General features: G+C 45.3%; 1 protein-coding gene across 1 annotated transcript in view; it reads left to right on the forward strand.

Moving 5' to 3' along the window:
- The window catches only part of FOXO1 (forkhead box O1), a gene marked incomplete at its 5' end in the record, with an annotated part of 91,434 nt that overhangs the window by 59,660 nt on the left and 5,889 nt on the right, over positions 1–25,885 (forward strand). The window lies entirely within an intron of this gene.

Consider the following 25,885-nt stretch of genomic DNA (forward strand, 5'->3'; position numbering starts at 1 on the left):
AGGGGAGGAGATGACACAGGGCCTGAATATCAGGAGGAGAGCCTGTGACATCTTAGAGACCCCTTCCCATGTGGGGGTCTCAGGTACTGTGAATCTCTTCAGACTGGCCTTGAGATTGGACGGACAGTTGGATGGAAGTACCTTTCTTTCTGCCCTCTAAGGAAGGAGAAGAAACTCTTTCTTCGTTTTTTTTTTTCCATCCAGTTTTTCAATCAAATATAACACTTATCACAGGGAAACAGTAGTAGTAAAACAATAAAGTGACTGTCCTTTAATGGTTTTACACTTTCTCATTTATACGCCCCTTTGGGGGTTTCCTCTCTCCTCCTCCACTCTGCTCTCTGTCCTGCCCAGCCATCCTGGGTGCCCTACCTGGTGGGCCTGCTGGGGAAGGATGAGGTTTCCTGTTCTGGGCCTTTGGCTGGCAGTACTAACCTCTTCATCACTCCCTCCACTTCCTGGCTGTCTCTGGCTCAGTTGCTCGAAATTCTTTTACCTCCATCTAGTTTGCAGTTCTGCCCAGTTTGGCTGAAGCCCAGTGCCGGTGATGTGTGATGATTTCTTCTTTTTGTGATGCTTGCCTTCTCCATATGAGCCACTGTCTGCTGGACCATGGCTTGACCCAGTCATAATGCTCCGTGTCCGGAAGGTGGGAGCTACTAGGAAACTGTCTACATCAGTGCCATCCCTCAGCAGCAGGCTGCCAACTTGCCCTCTTCCAAAGTCTGCGTTCCCTCTTGGATTTCTCGTTGCTTCCCCTCCGTCCTCCTCACTTGTCGGCAGAAGGGCCTCTTTGATTCTCAGTGGGTTTGCAGAGCAGAAATGATGGACTTCTGATGAACTCCCTGAGTGGCCATCCTCTCTGCCTGGGACTGTAGTCCTCTTGGCCTCCCTGCTCATCCTGCACCCTTCAGTCATGCTGCAGCCCTCCAGAGGTCTTCTAGAACCTACGCATGGTGTTTTTAGCAATACCTACCACCTTGAAAACCAGAAGGGAATAAAAGGAAGAGGGGAGTGGACATTAAGTAAAAGAGCGTTTTGCTGGGCAACTTGTGAAGTGGCATGTTAAATGAAAAACTGCCATGTGCCAGGCAAAATGTTTAGTTAAATTTAAGTCCACTCCACTCCTCAAAAGTAATTTGATTTTCTTTAAAAAAAAAAAAAAAAGCTGTACAGAAGGCATTAATATAGTTCTTGGTGTGTTATTTAAACAGGGTTGGCATTTCAGCATGTCTCCTCATTCTCATTGCAATTCCATTCACAGCAAATCTGAGCCAACGTAACAAATCTAGACTTTCAGACTGTTGGGATTAACCTATGCTGCGGAGATGGAAAACTCAGCTTTATCTGCTGAATTTTCTGGGTTTGTGCTCTTTTGGGTTCATCTTTAGATTTCCCTAGTTCCGGTTTTGAGTATCTATATTTTAGTTCTGGTTAGGGTCCTACTTGGGATGCAGGTGTGCCTTGTTTTACGCTGAGCTTCACAGATACTATGTTTTCACCGGTTGAAGGTTTGTGGCAACCCTCTGTTGAACAAGTCTACTGGCACCATTTTCCCAACAGCATTATTTTTAAATGAAGGTATGTAGACTGAAGGCAATCTCTGTCTCCATTCTGCACCCTTGAAAGACAAGTGCTTCTCTCAAACTTGAGTCACTTTAATTCTGGAAGGGGTGGGTATTTGGATAATGGTCATTTTGGAAAGAAAGCTCTTTTAGCAACAGTAGCAGCCAGGAGTTATTATGTAAGAAGGGACCCAGGAGCCTCAGCAAGGAGCAGATTTCCCCATTTGTGGCATTTACGCTCTGGTGTAAATTCCTCTCATAGTGTTTTGTTTGCATCCTTTGGCTTAGATGTTATTAGATGTTACTAGTCTAATCCAGTCCCTTGTTTTGTGAAAACAGGTTTTCTCTTTATCCGAGAGAGCCTCTTCTCTGACATTGTCCTGGAGTAGTCATTCTGGGACAAATGATGGCTTTTGAATCTGTTACATTTTCAGACTTGCTGTAGGCTTGTAAAATAACACCACTGTTACTGGGAAGAGTTGGGCAGGGGCCACGAGCAGTAGGGAGAGGAAGGCTGCCACAGGACCAAATTGCAGACTCTTGCTAAAACTTCTTGACTGAAAATTATGGCGGAGAGTAAGACCTCTGTCACTCTCCAAGTTACTGGTCTCTGCGTCTTCACCTTGTTGTTTCCAGGCACCCCTCAGACACCTGCTGCTTCTGCTCTTGTCCAGTCATGCCCTGGTGATCAGCCCCAGAAGTCTGGCGGCTCTTCCTGCCAAATCCGAACAGCCGCACTGTTCTGAGCACCCGGGAATGGTGGCAGTCCTGAGCACCTCTGCTGCTGACATACAGAAGCACATGCCTTCTTTCTTAACTTCCAGGCAGAGTCACCGTGATGGCTTTGAAATGTGTTCTGAAACGGAATAAACTCAAAGGATTCTGTTAATCTATTCTGATTTACTTAGGAAGCAGCAGCGTTCATTATTTGACTTATGTTACTGGTTAATTAACCAGACTAGAACATGTTTCCTTTTTACAAATTGAATGCTGAGGGAGTAGCAAAGACCAAATATTTTACAACATGGATCCTTGAGTTTGAGTCTGAAATACCATATTTTATTTTGCAGCAACTTCCGGTTTTAGTGACAACTGAAATACGTTCTATTATTAGCAAGTTTTGAATTTTAAGTAAATTGAAATGGAAATGAAAGTTGTTTCTAAAAATAATACTGACTGCTTATGTGATTTTTTTTTTTTTTTTTTTTTTTTTTTTTTTTTTTTTTTTTTTTTTTTTTTTTTTTTTTTTTTTTTTTTTTTTTTTTTTTTTTTTAAATTCCATGTTGTTGGTGAGGAAGGTCTTGATTGGGAAGAAAATGTAAATTTCATGCCAGTCTCTTCTTGTTTAGAATTAATGAGAATAGATGGGACTGTTTGAGGGTTCTTTTAGTGTCGGATACTCTTGTGGTCATTTCGTGATGGTCTACCCTGACTGACGGTCCTATGGGCTGCTGGCATCAGCGGCATTTCTAAATCCCTGTCTTGTTGACTGTGAAGGACCTGCCCTTTATTGTACCAAGGAAGGCTCCTTCGTTGCTTAGTCTGAATTCTCTAGAGAAGGTTTGGTTGAGGACTGCTCTAATGAGGCTGGTGCCTTCTACCAGTAAGGAGGTTCGATGGATAACAGGGAAACGAGCATATTGCTTCCTGACTCCTTTTTAGTCGGCATGGGGCGGGGGGGGGCTTCTTTAGGTGACTTTCTACTTGGAATAAATTCCCCTCCAAACCTGATACACTCATTCATATATAAGGATGGAGATATATACCAAAGCTTAAAAGTATTTTTTTCTGGACTTTGGGATTCTGTGAACATTACTTGCTCTTGCTAGCGGCGATTGTGGAGGGTTTAACACCCTCTTTTTCACTAGGATTTTAGATGACTCAGTGGAAAATGAAAGGGAAGGCAGACAAGTTTGTTTCACTCATGGCATCACTTGGCTTATCCAGCTTCAGCTGAATCAAGATGTGATAATGAAAGTAGAGGTCCTTTCTCCAGATACATCTGACCTTCCTGCTGAGAAGTACAGTTCAGGGAATTACCACCAGAGCCTGTCTTGGGAACACACAAGTCATTCGGGGAGGAAAGGTGGGAGATGTAGCACTCCCTTAATCCTCCACTCTTGGTTTCTTTAGGATGAAATTAACAGTTATTTAAATGTAGACCTCGGTTTGCCTGAGCTCCTAACCTTTTGTTAATTGAGTTTAATTTGTGAGATTCCAGGCCTCCTACGCCACCTGTACCTTAGGGCATGTAGGGGTATGGAACACGATGCAGTATTCTGTACTCTGCATGATATAATTTGAAAAGCACTGTCCTAACCTGAAAAAGTTTGTATGTTTGTTCTCTTTTGTATGGAGGACCCTATGGTTTGCTTGGAGGTCAGCCTACATAGCACAGAGGCAAAGACCCATTTCCACTGCCAACCCCCTGGCCATTTTCAAAGACGGGGAAAGGATACTGTGAATGCCAAAGACAGCACTTTAATTGGATGGGTTTCATAATTAATGTCTCCTTAAGTGAAGACTTCTGTTTAATTTGCTTTTCCAGACCATTTGGTAGAAATTGCAGAGGAACGGAGGGAGAACAGCACGTTGTAGTTGGCAGGCGGTGGTGAGAGCAGCCGTGGAGGTGCCAACTCCTTTGTTTAAAGGTGGCTGTTTTCTTGAAGTTCTTGAAGGAGATTTGAGCTGTGCTGTACGTGCAGGAGAGTAATTCCTACGGTTAGTACAAGTTTTGCCCCTCAGTTCTCGAGTCTTTCTTTTAACAAAAATGACCAAGGTACGTAACCAGCCTTGGAGAGGAGATGAAATTTGGATAAATACTTTAAAATTTGTATTTGAAGGGGAAGGTGAAAACTATTCATGTAAATAACTGTTGGGCTTATCTGGACTTTTCCATTGTTTCTGTGTTCCTGCCTCTTGTGGATAATTGACCATTGGCTACCAGTTGATGCCTGGGGACCTTTTCACTCTAGTCTGCTCTCTCTCTCTCTCTTTTTCTTCTTTGTTCTGAGCCCTGCTCCCCAGGCAGAGGAGGTCAGGCAGGTACACGTGCATTTGGGAAGGAGGAGGTGGGGAAAATATGCAGTAATGAGCCCTTCTGACTTTGGATTCAGCAGTCTAGCATTGGTGCAGTAGGTGGAGTTATTCCTGGAGCCCCATTTTGAAGATTGCTGTGCAGAAACCCATCTGTGCTGCTGGTTGCCAACATTTCTGGTACAAATATTGTCATTTGCTCTTGAGGCAATCTGCTATTTCAGTCCTAGATGCAGTTTTGTAATATGCTGGGCAAAATAGTAGAGAAAAAAATATCTTAAGTGGTGGTATAATCTTCAGTTTAAAAACACTTCAGCAATGTTTCCAGTAGAGGATTTGTTCAGCGTGTCTTCTTTTCTCCTTTCCTTGGCTTGTAAACATAATCTAAATTCATCTTTCTCACTTGCCCGAGCCATGGTTTCATTGTGCTGACTCTGCACCCACCCAAAGGCAAGATGGAGACTTAAGTAATAGTTCTTTAAAATCACACTTCTAAAATGTGAAGGTTTCGCATACCACGTTTCTTCTCTTGATGAGAAAGTAACTTGGCCAGAAGTTACCTGGTTAAAAAAAAATTGTCCAACAGGATGGTACACAACCCTTTCCCAGCCTGTATTCTTCCCCGTCCCACATAGTGAGTCACATCTGCCTCACAGGACGCTGAGAAGAAGGCCCCCTGTTGCCTGCACAGAGTGGGCGCTCCCTGAAGGTTTTGGGGTATCTCCGGAAACCCTGGGGATGGAGTTGTACTCGCTCCGTTTCATTGGGCTTTGTCGTTAGGCCTTTCCTAGAGAGGGAAAGCATGTCCTCTAGGAAGTGATACATTTCTTTCTGTTTCTGTGGCTTTCTCGTTTTTGTCCCCAGCCTGATGCACAGTAAGAAATCCATTTTCCAGTATGACTCAGTGTACACGTGCACAGACGCGATACAGGAGTTTTACAAAATAGAAAAGCTTTCTATTTTGTTAATTAAAAAAAATGCTGGCCTCCACCCTCTAGATGGATTTCACTGCCTTATGGATTGTGATCCAGAGTTTTTAGCATGAGGTTCTTTCCCACATTCATTCTTAAAAGAGCTTCATTTCACAGTAACCTTGGAGTTAGGGGAGAAGTGGATGCCTCCATATATGGAAGACTGGCCTTCAGTCATGGAATGGAAGGAGGGGCTTCACACTTCCCTTGGGCACACACTGAAGGAAGTAGCCCCTTTTTGGATTGGTCTTGTCTCAAACATGATCTTGTTAAAATGATGTACTAAGTTAAACACCCTCAAAGATGTCTGATGCCATGTGAGCCCTTATGTGACATACTAGCCAGGATAATTTTGCACTTTTCTGGACATCTTTGTCATTTAGATTCTGCTTTTGACCCTTGAAAACTGGCGGCTGCTTGGATCCACTTTGCTGGATGGGGTTTCGCTCTCCTTTCCTTCTGCATTAACCTGGGTCAGGCTCACCTGACCTATGGTCAGCTGTGTTCAGAACCTTTGATCCCATGAAAGTACTTTCCACTGTTAATTTCCAGAGCAGATGTGAAGTCTCCCTCCACCCTGGAGTCAGATGGCTTGTCAGAAATGTAAAGGAATTTTAGGTGATATCAATGTTTGATAAGAAATGATTATCCTTTCTTGGCCAAAGCAGGAGCAGTGGAAGCGGGTGCAGTCAAGCTGCAATAGTGTTCCTCCCACTGAGTCCCTGGCTGGCCTGTTGGTATCTGGAGCAGTGATCTTGTAAAGACTTCATTGTGAAGTTGGCTGTGTGTGTGTCCAAAGGAAATACTATATATTAAAGAGGAAAGCGGGGGAGGAGAATTCCAGGAAATTGAAAGGTGAGGCTGACACGTCCTCATTCCCTAACGATGCTTCTGTTTTTCTTTCTGAAAAACAATGATGGTTTAAAGTTTGATCTCAGAACAGACTGGCTTTTATCCATAACCTTATAATTACATTTTTAAACAGCCTTTCTTAACTACTTGTTAAGTAACATCATGCTAACAAGTTGCCTTATATTATTTGGTGTTAACGACCCGTCCAAGTACCACTAACAGTGTTTCTCAAACTTACCTGTCAGGTGAGATAACTTGTTAAGAATATTCTGGGACTTCACTCTCCTCCTGTTGAGTCAGACTCAATATGGAATAAGACAGTTGAGTTATTTTCTTAGAATATTAGAACTGAAAGGAATGTTGGATGTGAAGCTAGTCCAGGTGTTCCCAAACCTGGTGACCCTCAGTAGTATTATGACTTTTTAAGATATAGAACCCTGGGCCACACTCCATATGTGCTGTGAATCCCAACCTCCAAGCCAAGGGCTTTAGGGTTTCAGTTTTCACCACACTTCCTAGAAGATGCCGATCATTAGTCTGGAGTGGTAACCACCCATCTCTTCAGACTCCTTCAGGAAAGGGAAATTGACCGGGTGTGCTTGGTTATTGGGCTACGAGATAGCAGCGCAAGAAATCCTCTTCTGATAGCTATTGACTCCCTCAAGGAATATTCATGTCTCAGGTCCTGACTAGGTAGGTGAGCACTGGCAGTTTCGGGATGAGTGAGTGTGGCGTCCCTGCCCTCGAGGCGTGTGCACTGCTACTCAGCCTTCCCGAAGGATGAGCTTGGGGGTGCGGCATGACAACTTGGGGGAGCTTTTCCAAGCTGTGTGCAGTGTTGCCCCAGCTCTCAGATGGGCCTGCGCCTGGGTGGGGGTCAGAAAGTCTAGGGCGCTGATTCTCCTTCCCTCTTGGCTGCTGCCCTGCCCCCCCTTGTCTTTCTCTTACAGCTTTATGAACTAGTCCCAACATCTAGAAGTGCACAGAGCCTACTACAGTTGGTACGCACATGCTGCCACACGGTTTTAACAATTGTCACCCATCTTGCTTGAAGCCTTCCTGTCTCCCCAGAGGCAGTCACTGATTCAGAGGTGGGCTGCTGGGGGCTCCTTTCCTTAGAGAAGCCTGCCCCCCCCCCCAGCTGGGCTGATATAGGCGGGTCCATAAATCCTATATAGTCACCCCCCACCCCTTTACATTTATATAAGTGTTGTCAGTGTAGGTATCACTCTGCGACTGTTTTAAAGTCAGCATGGTGTTTTTGAGTTTTAGCCATTGTTATTACATGACCTGATGTGGCCCCATACTTAACCGTAAAGTCAGGAAATTGAAGCCAGACAGCTTGAAAACCTTCTTAATGGAAAAAGTGCAAGAAGATGTGGGTGGGAGAGAGTTTCTGTTGAATTTTTAGTATAGAACCTTGTCATTTATGGGAAAATCGTTAATTTGAATCAGGCACTGTTTTGAATAGCCCAGTATCAGCTTAACAAGAACTAATTGCACGTTGTATGAGAAGTTCATTGTTTTTATTTACTGTGGGTGTAGTTATTGCAGTTTGGTTCCAGACAGGTGAAAGTTAAGATTTGTGGCATAAAACAGGAAGCAGATGGGGGCTAATTAAAGTTCTGTTGATGATAAAAGGATGACTGATCAAGGAACAGCTGGTTTCCCAATTTAAACACAATTTGTACTACTGTATGAAGACAGCCCTCCGCAAGTTCTCATGATTGTCTTTCAGAGGTGAAGGAATGTGTTTCAGCAAAGTGTGAAGGCTGTTGCACTCTATTTTTGTTCACCTTTTTTGCCTTTAAGCGGTTTCTCTTCAGGGTTTATCCACGATGAGGGAAGGAGTCACAAAACACAGCTGAGATTTTCAGTGGTGCTCTGTCCACTCCAGACACCTTTTTATACCCTGGAAAAACCCGAATTCCCTTCTGTATTCTCCAAAGATGTGCCCAAGCATTTGATTTTATTCTGTACTTTTTTCTTATTTCTTCCGACACCCCCTCCTGCTGGGTTTTAGAATGTTGGTGCCCATATCTCCCTAACTGCATCACCCGTGTATGTCTGTGTGTAGATGAGGGCTCAGAAGTGCTTTGGACGTGGTCTTGAACTGGTGTGTCTTTGAGCTCCTGGCTGAAATTATTTTGTTTGATCGTGCCCTGGATGACTTTCATCTTCAAGTGGCAGCATCTTTTGTTGCTACTGCTAATAATGGTTGGATAAACATTAAGACCCAGGGTCCAGGGATGTGTTTTGCCTAAAAAAGATACCAGCACTCGGTTCTCTTTGAATCTGTGCAGGGCGGCGACATGAGGTTTGGTTTGCCTTTAGTCAGAGGCTAGACTTTTGCTTGACATTTTGTGTTCCTAAGTGCTTTGTGTGATTGTCTCATTTTAATCCATATAAAAACTCTATTTAAAGTGGCAACTGTTGTCCCCATTTTGCAGATGAGGCAGTTAAAGCATGGGGAGTTGAAGTGCCTCAGCCAAGGTCACATTCACTAAATGCCAGGACTGGGTTAGACTCCAGGCTTGTCTGACAACAGGCTCATGTTCCTCAGCCACCATATTCTACTGGTTTTGTGTAAAACTATCATAAAACTATTGTTTTTTCTACTTCTGATTAAGGAAAGAGCTATTTCCTGAAAAAATAAAAAATCAGGATGTAGTTTGTGAACTTCATCTTATTTGATTATGTAAATATTTGTGTGTGTGTGTGTGTGTGTGTGTGTGTGTGTGTGTGTGTGTGTGTGTGTGTGTGTGTGTGTGTGTATTATATGATACAGGTCCTGGCACTTGGTAGGAAATCAGTTTTTTGAATGAACACATGAAAGGGGAACAGGCATCATTTTTTTTTCTTTTTGGGTCCCCCCGCCAAGGAAGTAGCTTTATTCTGATTTTAAAAGTTATACGTACTCTTTCTTTTAACAACAGCTAAAAGGACAACATACAACTAGAAAGTAAAAATCCCCATTACCTTCACCACCGAGAGACATCATCATTATTATTCATTGAGGTAGTCTTGTAAAAGAAATAATTGACCATATAGATCCCATGTAACTGGTAATAAAGGTCACCGTTTATGTTAGCGACAAATAGCATGCACTAGAGGTTTCGGGGATGTGATAATTGACATTCATTGTCGAATGTTGTCTATAAGTAAACTTTCCAGTCCTAGCTGCTGTTTTTCCCCAATCTGGTTCTACAGTAGTTCTGCTACACGTTGTACTAATGAGGAGCGCCTGTGTGCAGGTTCCTCTCCTCCAGGCTCTGTTTCCATGACCCTGGAAAACTGTCTCCCTGCTCACATCACAGCTCTTACAGTGTGTGGTGTCACGGCCAGAGCTGGAGTATTTTCCTGACCTGGGAGCTGTCTCCGGAATCATAGTCATTTTTTTCATTCCGCTGTCTGAGCAAATCAACCTACCACACTCTTCTCCTACCTTCTCTCCTCCCCTTTTCTTCTTCCTCCTGTACCTTGCTTGCCTTCCTTCCTCTCACAAAAGCATTAAGGGAGGTGGGAGAGATTTGGAAATGAAATTAGAGTGGGCCCATTCTTCCCCCCTGGTAACTCTGCCTTGTGTATTTTTGAAGATACTGATGTTGGCTCTTACTGTGAGATCTCGGGCGAGAGGCCTGTGCGGGACCTGCTCCGTCCTGAGTAACCTGACCTGCTTGGAGAGTCTGCGTCTCCTTCGTCCTTCAGAGAGTGAGAGGGCATGGTTCATGGTTCGCAGAGCGCCTGGGCTTTCCAGGGTACCTGGGACAGGTGTGTTCTTCTGTAGGAAGTGTGGATAGCTCTGCAGCTTTCAGGTAGCCTGCCCTTCTACCCTGGGTGTAATCATGAAATCTCACAAGTGCGCAGTACCCTGTTTATGCTTTTTGAAGAGGTTGTATCCATTACAACTCCTCTGCGGAGTTAGGACAAGCGTTATTTTTTCCACTCTGTAGGCAAGAAAGCGGAGATACACAGGATATAAAATTTGTCCAAAGTCGTACATACAAAGATAGAGCCAGACCTAGGTCTTCACTCTCTTGACCACTGTCTTGCCATTAGACCAGCATTTCCCAAAGTATGTGCTGCTAAACGTTGGTTCCACAGTATGGTCTGTGAGGAAGTGTCAGAGACGTGGTGGGTGCATGGGATCACACCCACAGAACAGAACGGAACGGAACATCTTAAGTTAGTGAAGGGCGTTGTGTTTTGCTTTGCTTTGCTTTTGTACATTAACGTGAAGTTAGTGTATTAGAGGCTCCAAGAATCCTGCAGTTGGGAGTCCTGTTTGAGTCGGTGTGGCCAGATATCCCGAACATACTTCCTCAGTGAATTCCTTTCACCCTAGGAGGAGCCGTTATTCTTTGGAGCGCATGTTGGAGATGCTCTCCTTGGCCATAATGTACCGCCTTGTCCTGGATTTACTTTGGAGGTGCTCCAGGAGCCCTCAGTGGTTAGAGGAAAATCTAACCTTTGGCGACCTGGAGGGCGAATCCACATGGGCAGTGGTTGGAGATAGAGACTACCCTGGGGGTGGGGTGGGAGGCTGGCCATGGGGAATCCTGTCTGTCATCATGTCATTGTCGGCAGTTCAGCAGGAGCTTTGTGGAGTAGAATTTTAACCGGGACGCAGGAAGGTTCTCAATCAACAAGATCAGCATTCTAGGAACGGTTGTCAGAGTTGTTAGGTAAAGATTCATGAACTATAGCCTGAGTGACAGCTGCACTGTTTGGCAAGGATGGACTTAAGAAATTTGGACCCAGAACAGCACACTGCTTCCTCTTGGCAGGTGTTGGACCAGGCACATTCCCCGAGTGAGGCCGTCTGTGTCAACACCCCTCCCCCCAGCTCTCGTTTAATATTTAATATACAGCTTTGCTGCTTTTGTTGCTCTCATTAGATTGCTTGATTATGGTAGCGCGGCAGGGTGAAGGTGCAAGCGGCAGGTTCTGCATCCCTCTCATCAGTCAGCCCTCTGCTTTGGGGGTAGCAGAACCTCTTAACAAAACTCTTTTATTTTGAGGTGAATTGTTCCAGCCAGGCAGAAATGATTTATTATTTTGCATTGAAACCTCAAACTAAGGAAGCAAATCCAGCTTTCTCAGAACTGATCTTGGGCATTGCACTTGATGTTCTCTTCTTTCTCTTCTCTATTCTCCTCCCTCCCTTCCTTCCATACCTAAGCTAAGCTTTTCCAGGAGTTGAGTGTACGTGAAAAGTTCACATAAAGTATTTTCTATCCAGAAGATACAAACTCTGAATTAATGGAACTGCTTTTGTTCGGTTTTGTTTGCTTTGGTGGGGAGAACAGAAGGATCCTGGTAGGAGCAATGGTTGGGAGAAAGCGCTGTGAAATAGATGGGAGGTTAATAATCTGTGGTGTGGTATTTCTCTCAGCAAGTGTTCCTCAGCGCTTCTCCAGAAAAGTGATCAGACCAAGTATTGGACTGTGAGATCTTCCTTTTACAAAATGTTTGAACTGCCTGCTATTGTTTGTTTGCTGGTAACTTTGTGACTTTTAAACCTGGTTGTAAGTTGCACGGCACTAACTTATTTTGGGGGCAGAAAGGAAAGGAAGCAGATAGAGGCCAGGGCTCCTGGGCTGTGGAAGAGGAAAGGTCTATGGGATCTGCTGAGGGTAGGGTTTACACCCACGCTCATGCTTTTATAATCAAATTCTGATGGGATAGTCAGCCGTTAAAAAAAGTTCCCAAGATTTAGACCTCTTTCCTGTGTGTGTGCGTGTGTGGTGTCTTTCAGGATGATGGAAGTGTGTATGTGGTTGGAGGGAGTGTTGTGTGTGTGGGTGGTTACTGGGGAGAAAATGCCATCTCAGTTTATCCTCATACCACTGCTGTCCAGCCATGGGCCAGTCTCGGCCCTGGATCTCATATGCATCTACTAAGGTACTGAATAACTGAGTGATTTGTTGTAGCTTTATCCTTGTTTATGTGGAACAGTCCATGGTTACATTGTAGGGCATTATTTCCTTTAATTTCCCTTTAGCCTTTCAAAACAACCTGAAAGATGTTATGGTTGAGCCTAGACAATGACCTCAAGAAACAAAAATAAACCTTTCTAAAAGTAAGAACGGGATTTGTATGCCAAATGTTGTGAACGATGGATAAAAGTATGAAAACACAGCAGACTTCACGAATTTTAGAATTTGTTTTCAAAACAAATGGTCCCGGTCCCAGTCTCCTGCCCTCCTCTGACTATGAAAAAATCAGATATTATACCACGACTTTCAAAACAATCAAGTAGCATTTGAATCATGAGACAAAAGCCCGGCAGCAGCTTTAATATAAAACCCCATCATTTTCAGCGAGATCCTCAAGGTGACCCTTGTCATCCGCCTCTCCACACAAGCTGTGGCAGCCTCCTGTTGGGGGAGTGATTTGAACAAAGGGCACCTTTCAGGGTGGGGAAGAACCATACTGAAGACAGCACCTCCCTGAGGTGCTTTTGCTTATCAACAAACATTTATATGCACATGAAAACACAGACGTCGCACATACTTAAATTTTTGGATAATCAAAAATATCTGCTTTCCGAGCAGGACACAGTCTCTCCATTTTCCCTGCTGTCTCGTGGGAAGACAGGTTGGCCCTTTCCTCTAGGTTCCACGTCATAACTTTATTCTGATCTTTTCTCGCTCTCCTGAGTGTTGCGTGTCGGATAAAATACAAGCTCCTAGCTCATTTTTAAAAGTCCCCTCCCACCTTATTTTCCTCTCTTTCTGCGTCTGAACTCAAATACAGCCACTCTTACCCCTTCTTTCTTCTCCAGACACGTCTTGTTAGTGCTTTTAACAAACTTTTTTGCATGTACCGATACTAATATTTGTTGGTCACTTTGTACACACTGAGCATTTAGTACTGTGGTTCAGTAAGGTAAGTACTGTTAGATTGTAAGTCACTTGCCCAGGATTACTCAGGTTTGGGTTTGAATCCAGGTCTCTCGGGTTTTAGAACATGTTATGTAGTATACCCATCACCTTTTATTCGTGTTCTGCACTCACATCGACAGTTCCCTTCTATCCAGCGATCTGAATCTTGCCTCTCCTCAGTTCTAGGTTAGGGTCTTTCCTTTCTTGCTTTGAGCATGTACCACCTTTCATTTTCGTGTTGTCGGCCATCTGTATACAACCCTGGGAGGCAGGAAAAGAGCCTCATGTTACTTAGCTGTTTCAACAGTACCAGTATACAGTAGGGGCCCAGTAAGTACCTGTTGAATGAAAATGACATTGATTGCTTTCCGTTAAAAGACCCTGATTTATGTTATTGAAATGTGAATGGAAATAAATTAATTTCTGAGATTGTCTGGATTTAAATAGTTTACGTTAGACCCACTTCAACTAAGCTTTGCTTGATTTCTTGATTAATTTTGGATGGATTTTCCATGATAGAAATGAGGGTGAAAGTTTATCTTCTGTTTGTATTTCCAATAAAAATGACTGACTCAGGATTCCGTGAGATCCTTGGTACCTCCGCCCCCCTCCATCCCCCAAGAACAGAACAGTGCTCTGGTGCTGGCTGGGGCAGTGCTGATGGGACATGTTCTGCTCCAGCCCTGACTGACCCTGGGGTCCTTTTGGAACAGTCGGGTGTCTTTATAATTTAAATAAACAAAAAACTAAATAACCCAGCCTTGAAGACGCTTCAAAAGAAAATATTTTGTTCTAAAATTGCATGCTACTCCAGTTTAATGTATAGTTACTTGGAGGATTAAAACAGTTATGTAATATATTGGTGTCTGTCTTCATCAGTTGTTTGATAGAGTTGTATCATGGACTTTAAAAATGGTTAAAATGTAAAACTTCTTACCTTTGGGGGTAGAGTTGTAGTGAAGAGCGATTGTTTGAAACTTTGTTCACCCACTAACAATTCTGAATGCTCCCTTACAACCTTATTTAGGTTGTCAGAATTTGTCTCAGTTACTTTTCCGAGGAATAAAAAAGAAAGACAATAAATTAAGACAGAAGAGACTACCTGTTGTTTAGAACAAAGCGAGAGGAGTTGAAATTAGACTGACCTCACTGCTCATAGTTGTTTGAGTATCTGTGGTAATAGGGCTAACAACTTCTTCCAGAAAATCCTGCTTTTGTTTTAGAATATCGAGGATTTCTAGAAATTGAAATTGTTAGTGTCTTTCACATTTTTACCATTAACATGCTGTGTGGTTTCCATACGCACTCCCACTTAGCTTTCAGCGTGCTCCTTTGGGTTATATGATGGTGAGGCACAGGCGTCATCTAAAGAAGCCCTTACTCTTCAGGGAAGACCCTTAATACTGAACCATTTGGGCAAATGCATCATTTTAAGGAAGTGGAGAAAAGGCACCCCAAATGTATATACTAATATATTGTGGCGGAAACTGTAGCAGTGGTTCAGAGTATCCTTGAATGCAGTAGCTCGGAAGAGATACAAAACATTTGTAGCATGTGCAAGATTCCAGCCACAATGGTTGCTATTCACAGTTCCATTTTGGACAAAATTCAAAGTGACAAAACTGAAAACAGTGAGCAGTGAAGTTGCAAAGAGGAGTTTAATGTGTACCATCACAGACTGTGGGCTCAGGTGAGACGTTTAATTCTCCATGGGTTTGAATCATCCTAAGAAATGGCTCATATAGTTATTTATTCATTCTTTCTTTGTTCGTTTCCCTCTAGTATTTAAAATAGAGCTTAACAAAACTCTCTCATTGTTTTCTCAACCCAGAACAATGAATGTGTGTTGTGTGTAGCCGGTGCATTGACAATGTTGTTCATATTTCTAAAGAGGTTGTGGGTTCAAACTGTAGCATTAGAGTAAAAAGTTTAATACAAGGAAAACTTTCCAGATGGGGAGGTTTGCTGATCACTCAGTTGGGGATCCTCAGGTGATTTGAGGATCCTTTTTGTCCTACTTGGCTTTCTTCCTCCCTTCGCTCTGGAATGTGGACCAGCCTAACCCTGGGGCTAAGCTCGAAAATAATGGAACCCACTGGAGTCATAGTAGATGTCCCCAGGTTGTCTAAATCTGGTTCCAGGGCAAACTCAGTTTGGAGCCTTCCAGCATCCCCTGAGCCCTGGAGTGATCCTGGCGAAGCACATTCTCCCAGAGCTGGCCTTAATCTTGACCTGAGACCTGATTTAGGCTGCAGGTCCTGTGGGCATCACTTTATAAATGTGTTACTTCTGGTGGAGCGTCAGTGACTATGCAGGAGTGAGGGGGACGTTCTTAGGCTCCTTCCTTGTTCAGTTGATGCAGTTTTCAGAGGTGAAAATGCTGTTCATAGCATGGGTGACAAACAAGCACAGCACCATGTTGTCGTGACAGCGCCGTGGACAAATACTGCTTGAGAAGTTAGGTGCAGGCCTCGTGTGCAGGACAGGGGCTGTGCTGGTGAGGAGGTGTGGTTTTAAGGTGGACACATTCTGAAAGGCCTTGAGAGACATGTATATGTAGGCTTTTAGGTAACCTAATAAAGCTGCATTTCTGAAACATTTTGGGGGGTTCTTTTGGACTCCCTGAACTGGCGTGGGTCCCGGTGGTACTGATGGAGCCTTTGTTGTTTGGAAGGAAGGTGTGGAGAGTAGGGCTGTTGTGCAGCAGACCTGCTGCGTCTGTGGTCTGTTCACTGAGGTGGATCCCTGCCATCTGCAGGACGCTTGGGGACAGCTCTGGCTGGCCCAGTCTCCCACGGTGGGGGGCGCTTTGCTTTATCATGAAGTAAATGGGCCCAAGTGGTTTTGCTAATATTGGGTCAGTCAGTGAATATTTGTAACTATTTGACTTGGGACAAACTCTGAAGAATTTTTTTGGGGGTAGCCCTAAAACAATGTGTACTTGACAAATCATCGTTGCATTAGGTTCCTTAGCCAGAATGATGGGCAAGAACTCTGGTTTCAAGATTCTGTATAACCAAGAAAACCGTACATTGCAAATAATGTGTAATTCAGAGTGTTATAGTTTATTGCAATTTGTTGTTGTAATCTGGGTTTATCATATTTGGGTTCCAAAACAGAAAAAAAAAAAAACCCCACATAAACCGAAACTTTGTACTTTTTAATTCCGTTGACCATGAGTAGCAGTTTTTGGTAAATAGCTTATGCATTCAGTGGATTCATCTTTCCCTAGATTTTCCAGACAGTGAACATATTTAGGATAAAAAGCAATTATAGATAGTACGTCCTATGGGTGGGATCTTATCCTAGAGATTCTAATCTGTCCAAGTTTCAGCCTTATTGCCTTTACATTCGTAAAGCTTTTTGTGGCTCTTGTAAGCAGTTTGGTTGCAAACCTTGAATAAACATTTACTTAACACGAACAGGTTTAACGGGCTCATCACTAACTCTTGACAAAATACTTTAAAATTCACTTTAGTTCTCTTTAGAAAACTTTAAAATGGATCAAACTATTGATATGTGCTATGTTTCATTTTATGCCTAATTTAAGTTCTTCATCAGAAGAGAGTAAATCCTAATGTGTTCTTTGTTTTTGGCTTTTATTTTGTTTTGCCTCATTCCGGTAGCCAAATACATAAGGTAGTTAATTGCATTGTAAAGCGGTGCGTTTCTAAAGCCACTGAAGATTCGAAAAATGGTATGGCCTATAAAATAGACAAAGATTTTCATTAGGAAAATGGCAGAATCACTTCAACAAATGAGTTTCCTCTTAATATTCTGCGCTGGTGGGGCCTTCTGTGTCTGAGGCAGTCATTAGGCAAGAGCACAAAAGAGTCTGTATTCTGGGCAGTTAATGAAAAAGAAGTTTCGCAAAGGATAGGCTCCTTCAGGTCAGCTGATGGGCAGGGTGGGGAGTGGTGGCTCCTTGCTGTGGGCTTGGCAGTGCCCGCCGGTCTCTGTGCCTCCCTGGGGAAGGAGTGACTGGGTTAAAGGGTGGCCAGGGATGCCTGCTTGCCGCACTGGAACTAAATCCCAGGAGAAACAAGCTCCACTTTGAAATCCTTAGTAGCCGACACATCCTTTTTATTTTTTAAAAAAAAAAAGGCATTTAAAAGAATTTTAGCTAAGTGAAATTTAGTCTCTGTATATCTATTACGGGGACCTTCCTAGCCAGGGTTGATGACATTCACTTGAGAGTTAGCTCTGTGGCTAGTATATGGCAACATCAGGCCCAAGTGTATAGCCGTGGGAGGTAGTTTCTGTTTTCCAGACTTTACTAAGCAGGGCTCCACAGTAGCAACTTTCACGGAGATTGTACAAGGACAGTGATTCAGATAGATGCCTCACGATCTGGAACAGAAGGGAAGATGCTTGCATCTAAGGTTTCAGCCTCACCTGGGTTGTTCTGGGTTTTGTCTTTCGGAGTTCCTGGTTTCTGATAGTGTGTAAAACACAGGGCATGAAGTGGTATAGGTTTTCACATCTGAAAATTAAGGACTTACCCCTTCCTCTCCTAAGATGTAGCTTTCTCTGATACAGGGTTTTCCTATGGGACACAGCGTGGGGAAACATGGTGCTTCTTTTTTAATTACCACCTTCTGAGAAGCAAAAGCTTGGGATACTTTTAATATCATTAAGTAAAGTTTCTCTTCCATCCCCGAAGATTTTTTCTTAAGTCCTAAATGTCTGAGGTTGTTGGCTGAAAATTTACCCTGAAATATGGAGGCTTTTGGCCGACAGGAGAGCTTATTAAAGACCAGGCGAGCCGTGGAGCATCGTCTGTTTCTCTGTCACAAGGTTTCCTCCTTGGCCGTCCTTCTAGGCCAGGGGTGCTTCCATCTGCACGCCTTGTTTCCTGATAACACGGTCCCGTTCACTTTGTAACCCACCCCTTTACCCAGTACTCTGCCCTGCAGTCTGCTCTAAATCCCCCCCACCCCTCGGGGGCTCTTTCAGGGTTTGCTGTCTGTGAAGCAGGCGGCGGTGGGTGGCCACTGTGTGGGAAGAGACGCGGAAGAGCTTTGTTCTCGTAATTGCCTTCCTGGATACCAGCTCTTCACTGGCCGACTGGTGTATGTCCCGCTCCTTGAACAAGCTCGTGGACACAGGTTATGACAGGGGTCGCCCCCACAGCTGACGGAACACGGGAGTCAAACGATCCAGACTTTTAAAGGGCGAGAATAATTTCTCTGTCAAAGAAGGGTTTTGTAGCTCAGTTGTGAGGACATGGAAACAGCCTCAGGAAGGCTGGCTGCCTGTTGAACAGGAAGTTTGTGATGAATGGATTTTTAATCAGGTTGTAACCATTCATGATGGCTAAAAAAATTCCTGTTTATACATCTCTTTACTTCCCATCACAAAATAGCCAACCTCTGTTCCCTCACTTTGTGCCAGGTGATGCGCTGAGCACTTTCCATGGAGATGATGCCGTTCCGCCCCTAACGATCCCAAGTAACAGTTGGTATTGTGTCACAGACATCAAGACTGGGGCTTGGGGAGACCAGCTGACTCAGGGGTCCCACATTCTGACCTTGGGATCCGCCTCCCCACTGCCTCCTGAAAACACGAAGGTTCGCATGAGGTCTTACATGTGTCTTTCTGGTTCTGTTTTACATGAGAGCGTAGTCTCCGATGTGCTTTTTTTAGTAGAAGCCGATTTAATGTAGTCATCTTTTCCTTCCTTTGGAATGATTTGAGTCAGAGATAGAGCTGCTTCGAGCCAAATGTGTGTCTGTCTAGCCGCTGGAGAAATCTGTAGCTGAGTATTGGTTTGGTCGGGGGAGGGTCATTGCATGTCCTTGACACTTGTTCTTCTAGGACTAGAGCCCCATGTGATTCTGCTTTTTTGTAAATGAACACCCATAAGCCTTTCACCCGCGTTTTAATCTTTCTGAACTCTATTTTCCCTAATATAAAATGAAGGTGTTAGGCCACATGACCTTCCCAGGGTTTTCCAGCTCACGAGTTTTATGAGGCTTCGAGTCCTCTGTCCACAGGGGTTCCCAGGGAAGCCTGAGTCCTAGTACAGACTGGGGGTGAGAGTGGCCTTTAGGGGGTCACTGATGTGCAGGCAAGAAGGACAGGTTTCGGGGAAATGAAATCAGCTTTACAGAAGAGCTGGATGCCAGGGCCTAGTGTGTAAGCATGTAGATCAAGCTCTTCACAACAAATCTTCCACTGCAGCACTTTCTCAAGTTGAATTTTTATGCTGTCGGTTGGTAACATACATCTTTCGACATCACCTGTAAAAAAGAAGCATGGGCAAAAGGTCACATGTTTCCTTCTGTTTGCAAGCAAAATGCATTATTTTACGAAGTTGTTGTTTTATTAGCACCTCTAACGGGAACTCTGTTGAACAGAGATTATTCCTGCTTTCTCCTTAGTTTGTTTTCATTCTTGGAACTGCAGGAAGGGATGTGTAAAACAGAGGAAGCAGGAGGAGGGGGTGAGTCCATGCTGGGAGCCTACGAAACCGTAGCGCACGTTGACAGAGTTCACAGAAATTAGATAAAATGCTTTTGGAAAAACCTAGTGTGTCTAGCGTTTTGAAAGAATTTCTAGAATTTCTAGAACAACAAGTTCATTTAGTCACGTGTTCCAGCGCCTTAGCTTGGAGCTCTTTTTGTTTGGCTTGGTGACTGTAGCTCACACCCACCCTCTCCCAGGACGACGGGCAGTTCTAGGCTGTGGGACCTCTGAGGGCCTTTCCATTTCCCTCGTGGGTCCTCACAGCCCCTTTGCACAGGCTTTCCCTGGGCGGTGCTCACATTTGAAATTCACACTTGAGCTGCTCTGCTTTCCTTCCACAAAGAGTAACCAATTAGAATTAAAAGCAAACCATATTTTGTAAATTTATTACCCGTTGAGGCAGAACACGAGTTTTCTAAACTAGTGTTTGTAGACAGAATTATTTCCGCTCCCTCAAGATGCATACACGTAACCTCAGTCTTAAGTATGTTCCTTTGATTCTTCTTCATGATGGTGAAGCCAAAAAATGGTTTCTCCAGCTGGCAGTGGTGTTGTGTGCAGAGTTATTTTGCATGAGATTCTTTTCTGAGCCTCAGTTTTCCTATTTTTAAAATGGGGCCAATAATACCTGCCTTATATAGGGCTCTCGCAAGGATGGAACGAGACATGATGTATTGAAAGCTGTTTGTAAACTGTAAGGTAAAATCCACGTGTAAAGTATGAAGGCCAGGGGATCCTGAGCAGGATGTATTCAGCTTAAGTTGCTGGTTTTTGTTTGATTCTTGGTTAAACACAAAGACCAGAGTAGTCTTAGAATGCCCAGCAAGAAAGTAGGATGCAGCAGTGATGGGTAGAGTGGTGGCTGAGAGGTGGTGGTCTCCACGTACACTCGTGGGTGGGCTTCATGGAGCCGGGTGGGAGCTCAGGTCTGAAGGCGGGATTCAGGAGGGCAGGGGAGGAGGGAAGCAAACCGAGGGTTGGACCCCAGGCCATTTCTTCAGCCCAGGCCTTGCGGGACCAAAGAAAGAGTTTGTTAGACTTGACGGAGGTCTAGTTCTGTCTGCTCCCTTGGTTTTCTTTGTCGGGGCTTCTAGTAGACTGGAAGTTTATTGTAATAGACTAGTGCTCTCTAAATGTTTTTGTAAAAATCACACCCTTTTTGATGGTACGTTTATTCATTTATACTGTACCAGCATATTGTATATATTGTATAATGCATTTGCTCATTTTTATTTACTTAATTTTTTTTGAGGCTGGAACAGACAAACTATTCAATGGCTAAAGAATGGAGAAACGGAACTTAGCTCTCAAATCAACTTCTCCATGCTCATTTTTAAAAAATGAGATAAAAATGCAAAATAGGTGAAAAGTGTAAAGATTACTTCTTGCATGTCGATGGCTGTCCGATTATTGCTTTAGACATCCAGGCTAAGGGCGTCCAGGGAAGGGGCAGTTCCTGCCCTATGTCTTCAGCGTCTCTGGGGCCCAGCCTTGGAGCGTGGCTTCTTGCAGCCAGGAGGGCGGTGGGCCCGCAGAGCTCAGTCACAACGGTCCCCCGAGGAGACACACCAGCCTGTGGCCTTGGGAGTGGCCCTGCTCTAACACCTGCCGCTGCTTCCCTGTCACACGCCAGCTGAACTCAGAGCGCGGAGCCCGCACGCGAGGCTCGGCAGCCACCTTGAGGATTCTGAGAACGTGCCTGGCAAGCGCGTTAACAGACCAGCTGTAGTATCTAAATTCCTTCATTAACACCTGCCCACAGCAGACACTGTCTAGTGCGGAGAGAAAAGATCTTAACTACTACCTCAAAACTGGCCTATTTTCCCAGTAACTAACATGTAAAAGCCTCGTCTTAGTGGGAACAGTGCAAGGTACGATGATAAAGAAACGAGACCAGTGTTTGTAATATGGGTGAGTCTCTAAAACACAGACATGTTATCTTATAGGTGCCATTATCTTAATAATAACAGCGGGCCTATCGATTGAGGTAAGGACACCTGTTATCTCATTTAATCTTCACGACAAGCCCGTACATGTAGGACCTATTAATGCATTCAGCAGATACTTGAGTGTCTACTTGGTGATGGAGCTGTGAGGATATAGCGCACAAGAGGACAGCCCAGGTCCCCGAGCTCATGCAGCTCACAGGGTAGTGGGGAGCCAGACATGGCAGAGTCATGCCTGTGGTGAGTAAATCAGGTCCTATGTTAGCTGCAGGCTGGGATGGGCTTCTCAGGATATGCTTCCGGAAGGAAAGGACACTTGGGCTGAGACAGAAGTTGGGGGTGGTGGTGGCCTTTGGCAGGAAGAAGTCGAGGCTCCTGGACAGTCCTTTGTACATCATTTTTTGTCCTGAGTGGCCATTTAGGTGGACTTGTTCCTTTCCCAGGTAGATCATAAAACACCCGGAGGGCAGACTCTGTGACTAATTCCTTCTGACGTCCTTCACTGCACCCAGCATAAATCAGTCCCAATAAAAGTTACTTGGCATGAATTTGGTGCACGAACGGATAGAGAAAAGATGTGGAAGGCATTACATCTTCCCTGTGATGTTTTTGGGATGTCAGTCAACAAACGTTCATTGAATGTATCGTGTGTGTAGAGCATCTCTTAGGGGCTTTGAGATTAGGAGCTAAAAACACACTCCAGCCCCTTGCCCTTTAAGAAGCCTGGAATCTGGTCTGTAGAGTGCACAAAATGAACACCCGGGCATTTGAAACAGCTGGCAGAGCAGGTTGAGCAAGCCAGGGCACACTGGGTGCAGGCTGCCCCTTCCCCCAACACGATCCACGGACTTCCATTGGGTCAGGCTTCCCAAGAACTCGCTGCCCTGCTCGGGGTGGCCAGGCACGCAGAAGCCGAGGGAGAGTCAAGGGCCAGGCGGCCGAGGGGCTTGTGCAGAGGAGAGCCAGCCGGGCACCAGCGAGCGGCAAGCCCGGACTGCGGAGACTACGGCTAGTGGAGGGGAAAGTTGTTGAGTGGTCTTTTTCTCTGATGGTCTCATGCAGAACCTCAGGATTTAGGTATGTGGTTTGCAGTGCACGAGTCTCCTGTCCTCTCACCCTACCTCTCTCCTCACGTGGTATTTATGCGTGGTCAGAGCACTGCTGTCCGCGTGTGGCTCTCCGCACAGGTCACGGGGAACCGCAGTTTCCCTGCCTCGGCTGTGTCCACCGCATCCGGCAGAGATTTGCAGACATAACATCATTAACAGCGACACGTATTTTTACAGCTTTACCTCTTCAACACCCTCCACTCCGATATTCCCCATTGGAAATCATGGCTTCTTTAATGTCCTGCCGGCTGTGTGAAAAACAGGAATTTATGTAACAAGCCCTGCGCAGCAAACCTTTTCCTGTTCGGAAAAAAATTTTTTAATTGTTGGCAAAGTTAGGAGACAGCTCTGTTGCTCAAAGAGCGACCTGAAATGTCCTCTTAGGAAAATATGTAGCATAATGTTTTGATAAGTAAGGGATTGTTCTACATCTACTCCCCGCCCTCCCCCACCCTTTTTTTTTGGTAAATCTAAGTGGTAAGTTAGCGTATGTCCCATCCGAGCTAGTGAATGCTTCCTGAACTTTTTAAAGATTTCATCATGACAGATTCTGCAGTCTTGTTAGAAATGTCCCCCAGGGACGTCCCTGGTGGCGCAGTGGTTAAGAATCCGCCTGCCAATGCCGGGACACGTGTTCGAGCCCTGGTCCGGGAAGACCCCACATGCCGCAGAGCAACTAAGCCCGTGTGCCACAACTGCTGAGCCTGTGTTCTAGAGCCCGCGAGCCACAACTACTGAGCCCATGTGCCACAACTACTGAAGCCTGCATCCCACAACTACTGAGCCTGCGCTCTAGAGCTCACGAGCCACAACTAATGAGCCCATGTGCCACAACTACTGAGCCTGCACTTTAGAGCCCGCGAGCCACAACTACTGAAGCCCGCGCACCTAGAGCCCGTGCTCCACAACAAGAGAAGCCACCACATTGAGAGGCCTGTGCACCGCAACGAAGAGGAGCCCCCGCTCACCGCAACTAGAGAAAGCCCGTGCACAGCAACGAAGACCCAACGCAGCCAAAAAAAAAACCCAAAAAACAAAAAGAAAGGAATGGCTTCCAGGCAAAAATAAGATTAAAAAAAAATGTCCCCCAATTGCAAATGATCTGATCTAATTATGTGAATCAGAGAGCTGTGCCACCCCCTCCCCCAGGCAGTGCAGACAGCCAGGAAGCCACCATCTAGGAAGATCTCCCCGCCTTTATCAGTTACTAAATGTGACAGGGACAGGAGTCAAGCTTCCTTTCCTCCAGAGATTTCATCGTCACTTATCTGTGTTTCTGTTGTGTTCAAAGAACAAAATAGTCATGATGGAATATTGGGAGCACACAGTATGTGCGTGCGTGCGTGCGTGTGTGTGCATGCGGGCGCGTAAGTAAAACCTTCCCATAGGGTTTGGGGAATCTTATGGGGATGAAATAGGACATTGGGGAATTGCAGTGCTGGGCCTCTTGTAGAGGGTTCTTGTATGTCCACAAAGTCCTCAAAGCCGGTCTTGAGTTGGGGATAGATCTGTAGGTGAGAAGGAAGAGGAGAATCTTGGCAACAGAAGAAAACCCTCACTGCCATCCACTTACACACCTGCCCAGCGTCCAGCCTGGAAGTCCCCATTCAGGGCCGGGGCTGACCCACACTCGCCTGGGCCTGGCAGAAGGGCTCATCACATAGCTGCTGTGTTGCAATCCTTGGGTGGAATGTAGTACAGAGGGTCAGAGGGCGTTTTGAAATGTGGATTTCTCAGCCTTGACTGTCCGGCCTCACTCTGACTTTTGCATCTCCTTTTAGAAAGTGAGATTTTTTCCCTTTGTTTTCTGCCTCCTTTTAATGAGGAAAATTGTGAACTCATAGTCTGTGTTGAGTCCCGGCCTACCCTGCTGTGTGCCAAGGCTTTGTTGTGGCGCAGTGATTGGCATTCAACCATCTGCGTCCCACGGCGATGGCGTGAGGGTGTGGGTGTCGTGGCTGCATCCCGGGCGACCACAAATCCAGCCAGAGCCTTTCCGTGGTCAGGGAGGGGGGCTGCAGCGGTTCGGGGGGCTCGGTCGGCTGAGCCTTGCATTCAGTCGGCAGAGGAAGCCAGGGAAGTCTGGGGGCCACGCACACAGCCCTGCTCCAGGTCCCCAGGTCCCCGCCCCTGGACTTGGGATCAGGGCCCTGATGACGGAGTCTGCTGCGTGCCCTGTCCTGTGCTGGGGCAAAAAAATCTATCAGAGAAGCTCCCTCCTCCTCGGAAGCCCCCCTTTCCTTGTCCGCATGTCCCAGAGGCTCTCCAGATGCTGTCAGTCTCGCCGCGTCTCCTGTAGGGGAATTGCATTCGGGCTTCCTTGTTTACCGCCTGGCTCCACGGCTTCTGCTGGAGCTTGCGACTGTCTCTGGCACCCGTTGCAGTGTGTTCCGAGTGGAGTGGTGGGTTTGTGTTTGTGATACCCGTAAGCTCCTACCGACACCCCAGTGACTAGGAGGGGGGAAATGGGCTCAGAATGGGCGGTGCCTTGGGCCCCTCCTCCCCATCCCCCAACCAAATTGGGATCTAACACCTTCTCCTTGGTGACCGCTTACCATGTTGCACACACCACTGAGCATTTGACCTACCTTATCTCGTGGAATCCATAGAACAGCCCCAAAGGGGCTATATGGTACATGGGCGCCAAGCAGTTACCCAAGGTTTGTAGCCAGTGAGCAGCAGAGCCACCCAAGTGCTCCAAAAACAGTTGATTTTCTTTACTAACTGTCCTAGGGGGCATGCGATTTAGTTGTGGAGCCGTACTCAGTGGATCAAAGCCACCAGCTCTCTGTCTTCTCCACCGCTCTGTCCCTCCCAGACCGGCTTTTTGGCCAGAGTGTAACCTCTGACGGGTGTCAGGGGCTGAGTTAGGTGGTGCGTGCTACTGCTTATTGCTGGGAGGAGAGGGTTGTGAACGTTTGAATTTAAACTTTCTTTTCTTTTCTCTTTTCTTTTCTTTTCTTTTCTTTCTTCCTCCCTCCCTCCCTCCCTCCCTCTCTCCCTCTCTCTCTCTCTCTCTTTCTTTCTTTCTTTTTCTTTCTTTCTTTTCTT

The sequence above is a fragment of the Neophocaena asiaeorientalis genome, unplaced genomic scaffold, assembly GCF_003031525.2.
Source record: "Neophocaena asiaeorientalis asiaeorientalis breed wild unplaced genomic scaffold, Neophocaena_asiaeorientalis_V1.1 scaffold59, whole genome shotgun sequence".
NCBI lineage: Eukaryota > Metazoa > Chordata > Mammalia > Artiodactyla > Phocoenidae > Neophocaena > Neophocaena asiaeorientalis.